This window comes from Phacochoerus africanus, chromosome 11 (assembly GCF_016906955.1).
Source record: "Phacochoerus africanus isolate WHEZ1 chromosome 11, ROS_Pafr_v1, whole genome shotgun sequence".
Taxonomy (NCBI): domain Eukaryota; kingdom Metazoa; phylum Chordata; class Mammalia; order Artiodactyla; family Suidae; genus Phacochoerus; species Phacochoerus africanus.
Window position 1 is genome coordinate 88017773 of NC_062554.1, and position 16509 is coordinate 88034281.

A 16509-nucleotide genomic window follows, 5' to 3' on the forward strand; every position below is an offset into this window, starting at 1 on the left:
AATTCTTTACATAAGCGAAAAATTAAAAATAATGGATGCATTCTCTTAAGTGAAAATATGAAAAACTAAAGATCCCTACTAAGGTTCTCTCATCTTCACTTACTGGTATTGTTGGGAGGGCTCAACAGCTTTGTCTTTCCTTGGCCTCATTCTGTTCCTAGAAAACCTGAGCTATTAGGATTTGTTTCTTGATTATTGTCAAGAAAAACTATATTAAGCTTACTTCAGATCTTAAAAATTATAAAAATGCAAATGACTTTGCATGAATAAAATCCTGTCTTCTGAAAGATGATTATCCATCCAGTTAAATTTGTCACTGTTTTTACTTAATGTTTCATTTCAGTTTTTTGTCCAAATTTATACTATTGTAATCAGTTTACTTCTGCATTAAATTCTACATGTTCAAGTTACTTTAGTGATTCTTTTGTCATCCACTTAATTGTAATTAGTTCCTATTTTGAGTTAAATTATCTTAATCTTATATAAATATCTCTATCTTTTCTCCTAAGCTGTCTCTCTTATTTCTATTCTTCTCAAAATAACCTTCATTTGTTAAACAATTTGTTAACTGTATCCAAATCTTTGATATATATATAACATATTATAACATGTATGGGCATTTTTTGGACTCCATCCTGGGGCATCATTTTTTAAATGAAGTATAGTTGATATACAATGTTTTAGGTATACAGCACTTGATATATATTTTTCCTTTTTCAGATTTGTTTCCATTATAGGTTATTAGAAGATATTTAATATAATTCTTATGCTATACAGTATGTCCTCATTGTTCATCTGTTTTATATATAATATTATGTATCTTTTAATCCAAAATTCCTAATTTATTCCAGCTTCCTACTTTCCTCTTTGGTACCATAAGTTCGTTTTCTATGTCTGTGAGTCTATTGCTATTTTGTAAATAAGTTCATTTCTATCACATTTTAGATTCCACATATAAGTGATATCCTATATTTGTCTTTCTCTGCCTGACTTACTTAGTATGATAATATCTAGATCCATCCATGTTGCTGCAGGTGTCATTATTTCATTCTTTTTTATGGTTGGGAAATACTCCATTTTATAAATATACCACATCTTCTTTATCCATTTATGTGTCAGTGAACATTTAGGTTACTTCCATGTCTTGGCTGTTGTAAATAGTGCCACTATGAACACTGGAGTGTGTGTATCTTTTGGAATTAGAGTTTTGTCTTTTCTGGATACATGCCCAGGAATGGGATTGCTGGATCATATGGTGACTCTTTTTTTTTTAAGGAGCCTCCATATTCTTCTCCATAGTTGTTGCACCAGTTTATATTCCCACCAATAGTGTAGGAGGGGTCTCTTTTTTCCACACCATCTTCAGCATTATTATTAGTAGACTTTTTGGTGATGGTCATTCTGACCAGTGTGAGATGATACCTGATTGTGGTTTTGATATGCATTTCTCTAACAATTATCAATGCTGAGCATCATTTCATAAGCCTATTGGTCATCTGTATATCTTCTTTGGAGAAATGTGTTTTAGGTCTGCTGGCCATTTTTTGATTGAGTTGGTTTTTTTGTTTTTTTTTTTGATACTGAACTATATGAGCTGTTTGTATATTTTGGAAATTAATCCCCTATTGCTCACATTGCTTGGAAATATTTTCTCCTACTCCATGGGTTGTCCTTTTGCTTTGTTTATGATTTCCTTTGTTGTGCAAAAGCTTTTAAATTTTATTAGGTCATATTTGTTTATGACTCTAGGAGACAGATCCAAAAAGATATTGCTACAATTTATATCAAAGAGTGTTCTGCTTATGTTTTCCACTAAGAGTTTTATAATATCTGGCCTTATGTTTAGGTCTTTAATACATTTTGAGTTGATTTTTGTATATGGTGTTAGAGAATGTTCTAATTTCATTCTTTTATATGTAGCTTTCCAGTATTCCTACCACAGCTTATTGAAGAAACTGTCTTTTCTCTGTTGTATATTCTTGGCTTATTTTCATAGATGAATTGACCGTAAGTTTATAGGTTTATTTCTGGGCTCTCTATTCTGTTCTCCTGATCTGTGTGTCTATTTTTGTGCCAGTACCATGCTGTTTTGATGACTATAGCTTTGTAATATTGTCTTAAGCCAAGGAGCATGACTCTTTCCACTCCATTATTCTTTTTCGACATTGTTTTGACTCTTCAGGGTCTTTTGTGTTTCTGCACAAATTTAAAATTATTTTTTTGAGTTCTGTGACGAATTCCATTGATAATTTGAGAAGGATTGCATCGAATCTTTAAAAGTGCCATGGATGGTATGGTCATTTCGACAATATTGATTCTTCTAATCCAAGAACACAATATATTTTTCCATGTTTTTGTGGTCTTCCATATCTTTCATCAGTGTCTTGAGGTTTTCAGAGTAAAAGTCTTTTGTCTCCTTAGATAGGTTTATTCCTAGGTATTTTATTCTTTTGGATGTTATCATAAATGGTATTGTTTCTTTATCTTCTCTTTCTGATAGTTGTTAGTGTATAGAAACAAAACAGATTTCTGTATATAAATTTCTGTATGTAAATATCCTGCAATTCTAAGGAATTCATTGCTGAACTCTAGATGTTTTCTAGTATCATCTTTAGGGTTTTTTTAAGTATTGTGTTATGTCATCTGCAAACATTAACAGTTGTACTTCTTCCTTTCCAGTTTGGATTCCCTTTATTTCTTTCCTGCATCTCTTGAGATGATCATATGGTTTTATTCCTCAATTTGTTAATGTCATGTATCACATGGACTGAATTGCAAATACTGAAAATTCCTTGAACCCCTGGGGTAAATCCCACTTGATCATGTTGTATGATCTTCTAAATGTATTGTTGGAAATGGTTTGCTAGTATTTTGTTGAGCATTTTTACATCTTTTTTATCAGTTATAATGGCCTTTATCTTTCTTTTTTTGGTGATAGCTTTGTCTGGCTTCAGTATCTGGGTGATGCTGGCTTCATAGAATGAGATCAAAAGTGCTCCTTCCTCTTCAGTTTTTTGGAATAGTTTAAGAAGTATAGATGTTAAATATTCTCTATGTTTGGTAGAATTCACCTATGAAGCCATCTGGTCCTGGACTTTAGTTTGTTGAGATTTAAGATCTTTTTCATATCTAGGTTGTACATGGTTTATATTAGAAAAAAGTTTATAGAAATATACTGTATGGCCCACTGGCTCCTCAGGTTCTGTATCCCCAGATTTCAACTAAATGTGGATCCATCAAACCCTAAATGTACCCTCAGAACCCATGGTTCAGTGATCTAGACAGAATGTGCGGATATGGAGGACAGACTATTCCACACCATTTTATACAAGTGACTTGAACATCCTCAGATTTTGCTGTCTGTGAGGGAGCCTGGAACTAAACTCCTGCAGATTCCAGAGGGCACTGCTATTGCCAAAATGTAGTTCAAAGTATTTCCCATGCCACTCTCATTGCATCATAGATTTGCAGCCTGAGCCAAGATGTTAGGACAAACTTAGTGTTACATATAGTAAATGTGAGGGTAAATGTTGTAAACATTGCATCTATCTTATAGAATATTATTGTAAACAAGCATCTATCTTATAGAATATTATTGTAAACAAACATCTATCTTATAGAATATCTCATTTATCCTTCACTTTAGAAAACATACAGTTTTCTACAGTACTTCTACAATATCATGTATTAATCCAATAGTTGACTGATGATTAAGAACATTGTTAATCTCCTCCCCCCTCCCTTATGCATGAGTTTAATCTGTTTTTTGGTTTTGGTGTCTATAAGACTAAGCTAAATTTCACTATTAAGTAAAAGTTTTTTAAATTCTTTGAGAAATTTATTATATGTTTTATAAAAATAGTATTATGACTTCTTGGATTTATCCTCTACATCTTGCCCACTTTATGAGAAAGGTGGCATAATCAGCTTTATAAAGATGGGTCACCACCTATAAGAGAGTGCTAACCTATCTGCATTATCTTGCCATCATAGTAGACAAAGTTTGAATTATAGCACACAAATCAGAACAGGGAGCATTCCTTTTGAAAAGATTTTCTTTACTTCAAAAATACTCTATAAGCAAAGGAATAATGTGGACCAGTTTGTAATAGTTGTAGCCATCTTTGTACTTAAACCTGCAAATAGTTATCTTTTAATACACTATTTTTTAAATTTTTAAAATAAAGTAGGACAAAGCCTTTTCTCTCATCATTGTTTTCCATATACTTTGTTCACTGTGTTATCATAAAATGGGGAAGAAAGGGAAAGAAGAGGTAGTTAGAAGGAATATTACTATATTTTCAAATTACTAAAGAAATGAAGCCCATTCACATCCAGATGAAGGTGACTGCAAGTCTAGATATTTCCGCTAAATAGTGAATGTGTTACATACTCATAAGTGTAATTTTCCAGTGCCCAAATGTAGAAGGTAATCACTAAACTCAACTTTAGTCAAATGAGGAAGAATAAAAGAGTGATGCCTTGTTTATTTCAGTTATGGATATCTATTAGAAATCTGAGCAGCTTTCTGTCATAGTTAATATTTTAAACACCTGGTTAAACAATGCAACAAGCTTACTTGTCAAAGTCAATCCTTACACTAACTGGTCTCTACCAATAGTGAAGGGCTGTTTGGTTGCAAGAAACAGAACCCCCTAAAAAAAGAGTTCAAATTAAAAGGATGTTTATCATAAAGAGAATACTCTTATGGTGAGGCAACAGCAGGAAATACAGCCAGGTCTTACATGAAATTTGGCTAACAGCCAGTCTCTTAAACTCTGTCCTTCTGGGGACATACCATTTATCATCTTCTCAGAGAAACATAGCTCTCTTTGCAAGGTCCTAATTTCTGCTTGTTAGTAATTTTAGCTTGCATCAAAATCTAGCTGCTTATTTTCCTGACATTATCTCCATTCTTCATGAATTTACAGCTCCAGTCTCCATACAATATGCTGATTCAGTCTCTGGTTCTCTATCCCAAAATCTTCAGAAAGAAAACATGATTATTTCAGCTTGGATCTCTGTCCTTTCCTAATAAAATTAACAAGGCTAGAAAATTATAGTTATATGATAGTGAGTCTTCTCTTATTAGGACTATGGATCATACCTGTTTCCGTTAAAGAGATGTTGTGGGAAGAGAGGAACTTCATTTATGGTTATACCTGAAGTACCTTTTACTAAGTACACACTTATTTGTGATAAGAATATTATATACATACTCACTTCCTTATGCCATTAAATCCTCTGGTTCCATTGAAATAATCCCTATTATACTAAGTATATTTATAGATTTGGGGGTATTCCATATGTCCAAACACATAAAGAAAGCATACCTGAATCAATAATTTAAACTGATTAAAAGATAAAATAATCAAAATTTGACCTCTGAAAGCTACTATATCATCTGTTTAATGGGAATAATACTACTTGATCTAATTATAATATATAAGTTGAAAACCCATGAATATAGTCCCCTTTTTTTGAAATTTAAAACCAAAACAAATAAGGCATATTCATGTGACATTTAACGTTAAAATTTTTTTCCAATTACAGGTCTTGAGTTTTCTTTGAGATAATTTATATTTGAATAATTATTAAGCAAACATCATTAATTCCTTCAAAATAGTATGTTTAGATTATTGCCAAGTTGAAATGATATACAAAGTTTTAAAATGAAAAATGAATTCATCTCATCTCATTCTCTACATTGTTCTCACTAATAACCATACTGCAATCTTTGGTTTGGAAATCTTTGAGAAACCTGAAACTAGAGACATCTTTGGGCCGCTTCACTGACTATGCCCTAACTCTGAAATTCTCTGAATCCATCTCCATCAGTATTTGCATTAATTTAACCTTGTAATAAGGCCTGTATTCACTATGCTATTTAAAATTGTCATTGTAATCTTCTCCACACTGATGTCTTTTGCATTACTTTTCTCCACAATATTTATCATTACCTGACATACTACCTATTGCTTGTCAATGGAAGACAACTAAAACATGCCCTCCATTGGCAGAAAATTTTTGTCTCTTTGGTTCTCCGATACAATTCCCATGCCTAAATCAGCGTCTTTTACATAGTAGGCATACAGTAAATATTGGTTATGAATGAATGGCTCAGAGGAAAAACAAAAACTATCCACATAAATAGCAAATGGCCTTTTACAGTGAAAGTATATTCACATTCAGCCTCATGAAAAAACTTGGGACAATACAATTCCAGTGCCTAAATCAGAGTCTCTTACATAGTAGGCATACAGTAAATATTGGTTATGAATGAATGGCTCAGAGGAAAAACAAAAATTATCCAAATAAAAAGCAAATGGCCTTTTCCAGTGAGAGTATATTCACATTCAGCCTCATGAAATAACTTGGGACCACCAGACTGCTAAGTTTAGGCCTTAAGGTACAACAATCATGTGGTATCAAATAGAATATGTAGGCTTAAACCAAAATTAACAGAAAATAAGTGTTAGTTTTAAAATACATATATTTATCTACATGATAAATAAACTTTGTTGGGATTATCAATGTACTCCTAAGAAAAATTGATAGAAACTCCTCAGTTATGATTTGTAGAACTATACTGATCTCTGTATGAGATTAGAGCTGTCACTCTTGTGATTTGCATTGTTTTAGTCTATAAATTCTATTGGAGAAAATTCGAAGCCTACTTTAGAATGTAGGTGGAGGAGTCTTACTTATCAATCTCTCCAGTCTTTTCTCTTCTCTTTGAATCATTGGTGATGTTCTTACAGCCAGTGGAATAGATCGAGAAAGAAATATATGCATAGAAAATACAGTTTAAAAATTTAAGCCCTGAGTCATTAAAAAAGAAAAAAAAATAGGTGTCCAGAAAATAAAGTTGCTTATAGTCCTGTCTGTCTGTCTTTCTGTTTCTTTCTTTCTTTCTTTTTTTCTTTTTTCTTTCTTTCCTCTTCCTTCCTTCCTTCCTTCTTTCTTTCTCCTTCCTTCCTTCTCTCCTTCCTTCCTTCCTTCTTTCTTCCTTCCTTCCTTCCTTCCTTCCTTCCTTCCTTCCTTCCTTCTTTCTTTCTTTCTTTCTTTCTTTCTTTCTTTCTTCTTTCTTTCTTTCTTTCTTTTCTTTCTTTCTTCTTTTCTTCTTTCCTTCCTTCCTTCCTTCCTTCCTTCCTTCCTTCCTTCCTTCCTTCCTTCCTTCTTTCCTTCTTTCCTTCTTTCCTTCTTTCCTTCTTTCTTTCATTTAGTCATTCTGGTCCAAGTCTGTCTCTAAAGTGTTCTTTGGACATTTTGGCAACCAAGGAGAAGTTTTCACTATTTGCTTTTTCAATGTGTTGGCAGTTCAGGCTTTCCTGTTTTGAAATAAATCACACTCAAATGTAGAGACAGTTAACAAAGGAACCCAAATCTAGGCTGTGTGCACATTATTTCTCTCTCCCTGTCACATGTGGATTGGTAAAATATACAGAATCTCCAACATTTGGCTAGATGAAAACCATACCTCTATTGGCTTTTCTTTAATCTGCTGATACACCCACAAAGGCATTTTGGCAACCTTCTGTGTTTTCATTTGTTTTCCTTGCAGGGAGCAATAAACAGAGCTCCAGCATTGCAAACCGTAGCCTTCAGGACAATGAAGGCAGATTCCAACAATTGAATGGGAGGACTGGAATGAACTGTGCTGCCTCAGCACTGGCTCTAACTAATGAGTGATTTAAGAATTAATGGCATCTTTCCCATTTCTAAAAATTTATTATTTTGAAATGAGGAAATAGATGACCCATGTATTTCATACAATAAAATACAAACTTCCAGTACTACAGTTTAATAAATGTATAAATGCCTCTCCTAATCCTCCCACCACTTATGACCTCTTGTGATGACAGGCATTATTATCTCTGGGTTGTAAAAACAAAACATACGTCTTCTTAAAGCTTTATGCTCCCAGCTTGACTGATTCATTTAGCAACAGCCTGAGAATGCAGTTTGTTTGCAAACACACACACTAATTATATATAGATTAGGATGATTCTTCATGACTTTATAATGTTGCTACTTCTATCTCATGTCTTTTTGACTGAATAGAAAATGAAATTCAGTTAAGAGCTCTATGAAGAAAGAAAAACTATAAAAAGAAAATTTTACTATTTCAAAATGCTTATTAAGATGAAAATATGGTTATTGGATACCAGGTGTGGAATTCACCATTTGGACCATTTGCCAGATAACAGTGATCTCCCTTTTGAGGGGACTTGTTCCTACAAGCCCTCCTAAATCACAATAAACTCTCCAGGCAGCCATGTTAGTCCTACCAGGAGCAGACATTGTCCCCATATTGCACCAGATTCTTTCTCCTAAGAACTTGCCATCAGCTCCGAGAGCCAAGAGATCACATACGGTTGGGGCAGCAAAATGTAGGTAATGCCTATGAGTGATCAAGAGAAACTCTTGCTACTTTTGGGTAACTTCATCTAATCTTTCTTGAAGTCTAGCAGCATTCTTTATCCTGGAATTTCACTGGCAATGCTGAATTTTGGTAGCACCTCTCAGGCATTCCCACTTCTTAAAACATTTTATTGGTGTATAGTTGACTTACAATGTTGTGTTAGTTTCAGGTATACAACAAAGTGTATTGAAATCCATTCGTTTTCAGATTCATTTTCCATATAGGCTATCACAGAGTGCTAAGTAGGTTTCCCTGTGCTTTATAGCTGTGTGTGTATGTCAATCCCAACCTCCCAAATCATCCCTCCCCCGCCCCCCCGCTAACGTTTCCCCTTTGGTAACCATAAATTTGGTTTCAAAATCTTTGTTTCTGTTTTGTGAATAAGTTCTTTTGTATTATTGTTTATTAGAATCCACATATTAGTGATCTCATATGTTTGTCTTTTTCTGTCTGACTTACTTCACTGAGTATAATAATCTCTAGGTCCATCCATGTTGGCACAGATGGCATTATTTCCTTTTTAAAAATCAAGTAACATTCCATTGTATATAGGTACCACATCCTCTTTATCCAGTCATCTGTTGGTGGACTTTTCAGTTTCTTCCATGTTTCGGCTATTGTAAATGGTGCTGCTATGAACATTGGGGGGCTTCTTCGAATTATGGTTTTTCTTTGAATTATGGTTTTCTCAGGATATATGCTCAGGAGAGGGATTGCTGGACTATATAGGAGTCCTATATTTAGTTTTTTAAAGAACCTCCAGGAGTTCTCATCATGGCTCAGCAGAAATGAATCTGACTAGCATTCATGAGGACACAGATTTGATCCTTAACTCAGTGGGTTAAGGCTCTGGCATTGCTTTGAGCTGTGGTGTAGGTGTTAGATGTGGTTTGGATCCCGCATGGCTGTGGCTGTGGTATAGGCCAGTGGCTACAGCTCTGATTTGACCCCTAGCCTGGGAACTTCCTTTAGGTACGGCCCTTAAAAAAACCAAAACAACAACAAAAAAGAACTTCCATACTATTCTCCATAGTTGTTGCACCAATTTACATTCCAAGAAACAGTGTAGGAGGGTTCCCTTTTCTCCACAGCCTCTCCAGCATTTATCATTTATAGATATTTTGATAATACCCATTGTAATTGGTGTGAGATGATACCTCATTATAATTTTGACTTGTATTTATCTCATCATTAGTAATGTTGAGCATCTTTCCATGTGTTTTTTTGGCCATCTGTATGTCTTATTTGGAGAAATGTTTTGATCTTCTGACTACTGTTTGATTGGGTTGTTTGTTTTTTGATGTAAAACTGTATGAGGTTTTTGTATATTTTGGAGATTTAACCCTTGTCTGTTGTATCATTTGCAAATATTTTCTCCCCTTCTGTGGGTTGTCTTTTTTTTTATGGTTTCCTTTGCTGTGCAAAAGCTTTTAAGTTTAATTAGGTCCACTTTGTTTATTTTTTATTTATTTTTGTTACTCCAGGAGGTGGATCAGAAAAGATATTGCTGCAATTTATGTCAGTGTTCTGTGTATATTTTTCTCTAAGAGTTTTATAGTGTCCAGCCTATGTTTATGTCTTTAATATATTTTGAGTTCACTTTTGTATATGGTCTTAGAGAATGTTCTAATTTATTCTTTAACATGTAGCTTTCTAGCACCACTTATTGAAGAGGCTATCTTTTTGCCGTTGTATAATAACTTGCTAGCATTTTCATAGACTAATTGACCATATTGTGTGAGTTTATTTCTGGGCTTTTTATCCTATTTCATTGATCTATATTTCTGTTTTTGTGCCAGTGCCATACTGTTTGATGACTAAAGCTTTGTAATATAGTTAAAGTAGGGAGCCTCATTCTTCCAGCTCTGTTTTTCTTTCTCAAGATTGTTTTGGCTATTTGGAGTCTTTTGTGTTTCCATACAATTTGTAAAATTTTTGTTCTATTTTTTGTGCAAAATGCCATTGGTAATTTGATAGAAATTTCGCTGAAACTGTAGACAGTCTTGGGTAGTATAGTAATTTTTACAATGTTGATTCTTCCAGTCCATGAATACAGTATGTCTTTCCATCTATTTGTTTCATATTCAGTTTCTTTCATCAGTGTCTTATAATTCTTAGAATACAAATTATTTTCCTTTTAGATAGGTTTTATTCCTAGGTATTTTATTCTCTTTGATATGATGGTAAATGGGGTTGTTTTCTTAATTTCTCTTTCTGATTTTTCATTGTTAGTGGATAGGAGTGCAAGAGATTTCTGTGTATTAATTTTGTATCCTGGAACTCTACTGAATTCATTAGTGAGCTCTAGTAGTTTTCTGGTACTGTCTTTAGGATTTTCTACATATACTATCATGTCATCTGCAAACAGTGACAGTTTGACATCTTTCCAATTTGAATTCCTTTTATTTCTTTTCCTTCTCTGATTGCTGTGGCTAGGACTTCCAAAACTATGTTGAACAAGAGTGGTGAGAGTGAACATCCTTGTATTGTTTCCAATCTTAGAGGAAGTGCTTTCAACTTTTCAGCATTGAAAGTGATGTCAGCTGTGGGTTTGTCCTATACGGCCCTCACCATGTTAAGGTAGGTTTCTTCTATGCCCACATTCTGGAGAGTTGGGTGTTGAATTTTGTCAAAAGCTTTTTCTATATCTGTGACCATATGACCATATCATTACTATTGTTCAATTTGTTAACGAGGTGTATCACATTTATTGATTTGCCTATATCTAAGAATCCTTGCATCCCTGGAGTACATTCCACTTGATCATGATGTAGGGTCCTTTTAATGTATTATTGGATTTGGTTTGCTAGTGTTTTGTTAAGGTTTTTGCATCTATATTCATCAATGATACTGGTCTGTGATTTTCTTTTTTGTGGTGTCTTCGTCTGATTTTGTTTCATTTGAGGTGATGAACTTGGGAGTAGTTCCTCTACAGTTTTTTGGGAGGGTTTCAGAAGGATAGATTATAACTGTTTTCTAAATGTTTAATAGAGTTCACCTATGAAGGCATCTGCTCCTGGACTTCTGGTTTTGGTAAGCTTTTAAATCATGGTTTCAATTTCAACACTTGTGATTGGTCTGTTTATATTTTCTATTTTTTCTTGGTTCAGTCTTGGAAGGTTGTACTTTGTGAGAATTTGTCAGTTTCTTCTAGTTCATTTTGTTGGCTTATAGTTGCTTATAATAATCTCTTAGGATTCTTTGTACTTCTGTGGTGTCAGTTGTAATTTCTCCTTTTTCATTTCTGATTTTATTGATTTGAGCCCTCTCCTTTTTTTTCTTGATGAGTCTGGCTAAAGGTTTATCAATTTTGTTGATGTTTTGAAAGAACCAGCTTTTAGTTTCATTGATCTTTTCTATTTTTTTCTTCATTTCTATGTCATTTATTTCTAGTCTCATCTTTATGATTTCTTTCCTTCTACTAACTTAGAGTTCTGTTTGTTCTTTTTTCTCTAATTGCTTTAGGTTTAAGATTAGGTTGTTTATTTAGGGTTTTTCTTTTTTCCTGAGGTAGGCTTGGATTACTATAAACTCTGCTCTTAGAACTGCTTTTGCTATATCCCTTAGATTTTGGATCATTGCGTTTTTGTTTTCATTTGTCTCTAGATATTGTTTAATTTCCTTTGATCTCTTCAGTAGTCAATTGGTTCTTTAGTATCATATTGTTTAGCCTCCACATATTTCTGTATTTTGCAGGGTTTTTTTTTTTCTTGTGGTTGATTTCTAGTCTCATAGTGTTGTGGTCAGAAAAAAATGCTTGATATAATTTCAGTTTTCTTAAATTTACTGTGGCTTAATTTGTGGCGCAAGATATGATCTATCCTGGAGAAATTTCCATGTGCACTTGAGAAGAAAGTGTATTCTGCTGCTTTTGTATGAAATGTTCTATAAATATCAATTATATTTTCCTGGTATGGTGTTTCATTTAAGGCCTGTTTCTTTATTGACTTTCTGTTCAGATTATATGCCTGTTGCTGAAAGTGTGATGTTAAAGTCCCTATTTTGTGTTATTGTTGATTTATCCTTTTGTGGCTTTTAGCTATGGCCTTATATGTTGAGGTGTTCTTTTGTATGGTGCATAAAATTTACAATTATTATATCTTTGGGTTGATCCTTTGATCATTAGATAGTGTCCTTCTTTGTCTCCTATAACATTCTTTATTTTAAAGTCTATTTTTTCTGATATGAGTATTGTTTTCCACTTTTCTTTAGACTTCCATTTGTATAGAATATCTGCTTCCATACCCTCACTTTCAGTCTGTATGTGTCCCTAGATCTGAAGAGGATCTCTTATAGACAGCATATGTATGGGTCTCATTTTATATCCATCAGCCAGTTTGTGTCTTTTTGTTGGAGTATGTAATGCATTTACATTCAAGGTAATTAGCAATATGTATGTACTTATGGCTATTATTTTGATTCTTTTGGATTTCTTGTTGGACTCCCCCCTCTTTTTGTTCTCCTATGGCTATTATTTTGATTGTTTTGGATTTCTTGTTGGACTCCCCCCTCTTTTTGTTCTCCTATGGCTATTATTTTGATTGTTTTGGATTTCTTGTTGGACTCCCCCCTCTTTTTGTTCTCCTATGATTTGATGACTATCTTTAGTGTTGAATTTGAACTGATTTTTCTTTTTATGAATGTGTCCATCATAGTTTTTTTATTATAGTTCCCATAAGGTTTTGACACAAAATTGTTTTAAGTTGCTGGTCTTTAAATTTCAAATGCATTTTCCATATTCTGCATTCATCCTCTCCTCACAATTGCTGATTTTGATAATTGTGTTGGTCTGTGTATGATTTTCTATTTTTATTTTGTTTACCTCTGAGTTTTCCCAGTTGTCATTCTCTTGTTTCTAGTTGTGGCCTTTTCTTTTCAACCTAGAGAAGTTCCTTTAGCATTTGTTGTAAAGCTAGTTTGGTAGTGCTAAATTCTTTTAGCTTTTGTTTATCTGCAAATCTTTTGATTTCTCTGTCAAATATGAATGAGATCCTTGCTAGTAGTATATTTTTGGTTGAAGTTTTTTTCTGCTTCATCACCTTAAATATATCCTGCCAGTCCTTTCTGGCCTGTAGAGTTTTCTGTCAAGAAAATAAGGTAATAGGGAGTTCCTGTCATGGCTCAGCAGAAATGAATCTGACTTGTATCCATGAGGATGTGGGTTCCATCCCTGGCTTCACTCAGTGAGTGGGTTACGGATCTGTCATTGCCATGAGATGTGGTGTAGCTCACAGATACAGCTTGAATCCTGTGTTTCTGTGGCTGTGGTGTAGGCTGGCAGTTGCAGCTCTGTTTCAGCCCCTAGACTGGGAACTTCCATATGCCACTGGTGTGGCTCTAAAAAAGAAAAAAAATCAGGTAATAACCTTATGAGGATTCCCTTGTATGCTGTTGATTGCCTTTCCCTTGTTGCTATTAATTTTGTTTGTATTTAACTTCTGTCAGTTTGATTAGTTTGTGTCGTGCTGTGTTCCTCCTTGGGTTTTTCCTGTATGGGACTCTCTGTGCTTGCTTAACTTGAGTGAGTGTTTTCTTTCCCACGTTAGGGAAGTTTTCAGCTATAATCTCTTCAATTATTTTCTCAGGGCATTTCTCTCGTTTTTCCTAGTGGGACTCCTATGATGTGAATGTTGGTACATTTAATGTTGTCCCAGGGGTCTCTTAGACTGTTCTTCTTTCTTCTTCTTCTTCTTTTTTTTTTTTTTCAGTCTTTTCTAGGGCTTCACCTGCGGTATATGGAGGTTCCCAGGCTAGGGGTCCACTCGGAGCTGTAGCCACTGGCCTACGCCACAGCCACAGCAACGTGGGATCTGAGCCATGTCTGTGACCTACACCACAGCTCCTGGCAATGCCAGATCCTTAACCCACTGAGTGAGGCCAGGGATCAAACCCACAACCTCCTGGTTCCTAGTTGGATTTGTTAACCACTGAGCCACAACGGGAACTCCCTGTTCTTATTTCTTTTCATTCTTTGTTCTTTATTCTTTTCCATGGTGGTGGTTTCCACTACTCTGACACCTCACTTACTTGTTTTCTGCCTCAATTATTCTGCTATTGATTGCTTCTAGTGTGTTTTTCATTTCACATATTGTGTTGTTCATCTTTGTTCACTTGCTCTTTAAGTCTTCCAGCTCTTTGTTAAACATTTCTTGTAAGTTCTTGATCTGTGCATCCATTCTTTTTCTGAGATCTTGAATCATTCTTACTATCATTACTGTGAATTTTCAGGTAGATTGCCTATCTCCCCTTAATTTAATTGTTTTTGTGGGTTTTTATCATGTTCCTTTGTCTGAAACATATTTCTCTCTTGTCATCTCATTGTGTCTAAATTTGTACATTTGTGGTCTCCTTTCTGCAGGTTGCAGGGTTTTAGTTCCTCTTTCTTCTGGTTGCTGCCCTCTAGTGAGTAATGTCAGCCCAGGGGTTTGTGCAGACTTCCTGGTTGGAGGGACTGGTGCCTTCCCACCAGTGTGTGGAGCTGGGTCTTGTCCCTCTGGTGGTCAGGGCCATGTCAAGGGGTGTGTTTAGAGGTAGCTGTCAGCTCAGTATGACTCTAGGCAGTCTGTGTGTGTTTAATGTATAATTCATATATTTTGGTGTGAGTGCTTTTTCTAGTTTGGTTACCTGCTACCTCTTTCCTCCATGTGTGTTGGCCTTTATCCCCTTGATAGGAAGTGTAATTGATGTTGTGGTGACCAGAACCTGCATTGCATATTGAGAAGAGCTTCCTGTTTGCTCTGTGGTTGTCACAGACCTGTAAAGAGCATGGTCTGCTCCCTAGTTGTTGGAGTAGTAGCCCCCTAATCTGTTTCTGAGCTATGTTCTGATCTACAGTTGAACATAGGTGAGTTTGAAGCATTCCCACTGGAAGAGAAGCCACTGAGTATTCTTCTGCTGTAGCTGTTCACTTGTGAGTGTGTGCCCCCTTTTCTGTTGTATGGGGTCACAAAGTAACTTGTTGTTGACACTGCTCTTGGGCCCATGTTATCCATGGGTATGTCTATAATTGGTCCTGGTGTCTCTGAGGCATTGTTTTCACTAGGTCACCAGTGCAGATACACTGAGGTCAGGACCCAGGACTGCAGTATTCTTGCATCTGGGCCTGCTGTGATATGTATGGAGGCAGCTGAGTTCTGGCCTGGTCCAACACCTGCATGTAACTGCCCACTAAAACCCACAGCTGCTTAAACCAGACCTGTCTCAGGTGCAGGAGCATTCATCTGTTTGGATATTCCACCAGCACTGACTTTATAAGGCTGGAAGCAGAGGTGTGAATCTGCAGTTCACACAGTAGGGAGGAGAGATTTCAGCTCTTCGTCCTTAGTCGCTGGGCTGTTTTTAGTATGTGTTCCTGTCATCTCTTTCCTCAATGCATGCTGGCCATTATCTCCCTGACAGTAGGTGTGAAGATGCAGTGGCTGGTCCTCGAGTTCTCAGTAGTGGTAGCAGCTCACGTGTGTACCCAGAGCACATGATGGGAGCAGTGGTGGCTCATGAGCACTCCTGGAGCTGAATGCCACCTCTAGATGGAGTCCAAAAGGGAGGTGGCAGTGGATTGCATGACCCTTCCTACAGCCTGGCAGCAGCCAGCACTTGACACCTGGTCACAGGCTCTTCAACAGTGGCTGTGAGCCCTGCATGCTTCTGAGGAGGCAGGGGCAGAAGTTGACTCCTGGTCTTGGGATCTTCAGTGGTGGCAGTGGGCTGCACCAGCTCCTGGGAAGGTGGGGGGAGGGGTCAGTGCCTGGTCATGGGACCCTTGGCCCCAGCAGCAGTGGGCCATGCACACTCCCAGGGAGTCAGGGGTAGAGGTCAGTGCCCAGTCATGGGATGCTCTTTTCCCCCCATTTTTTTTTTAAGCTTTTGCAAATCCTAATAGGCTTCAGTTGCTTGGGAAAAAATAATTCTGACTTATAATAGGGGATTATGAGGAGGGAAGTCAGTATATTGTTTGTGAAATTCTTGTTTGCTATAGCAGTGCCTGTCAAGGTAGAAAATGTTAATAGGACAAGACACTGTAGCTCTAAGAGAACACATATACAAAAAGTTGTTCTTACTGGGATATAGCTCTAGAGTATAAAGCC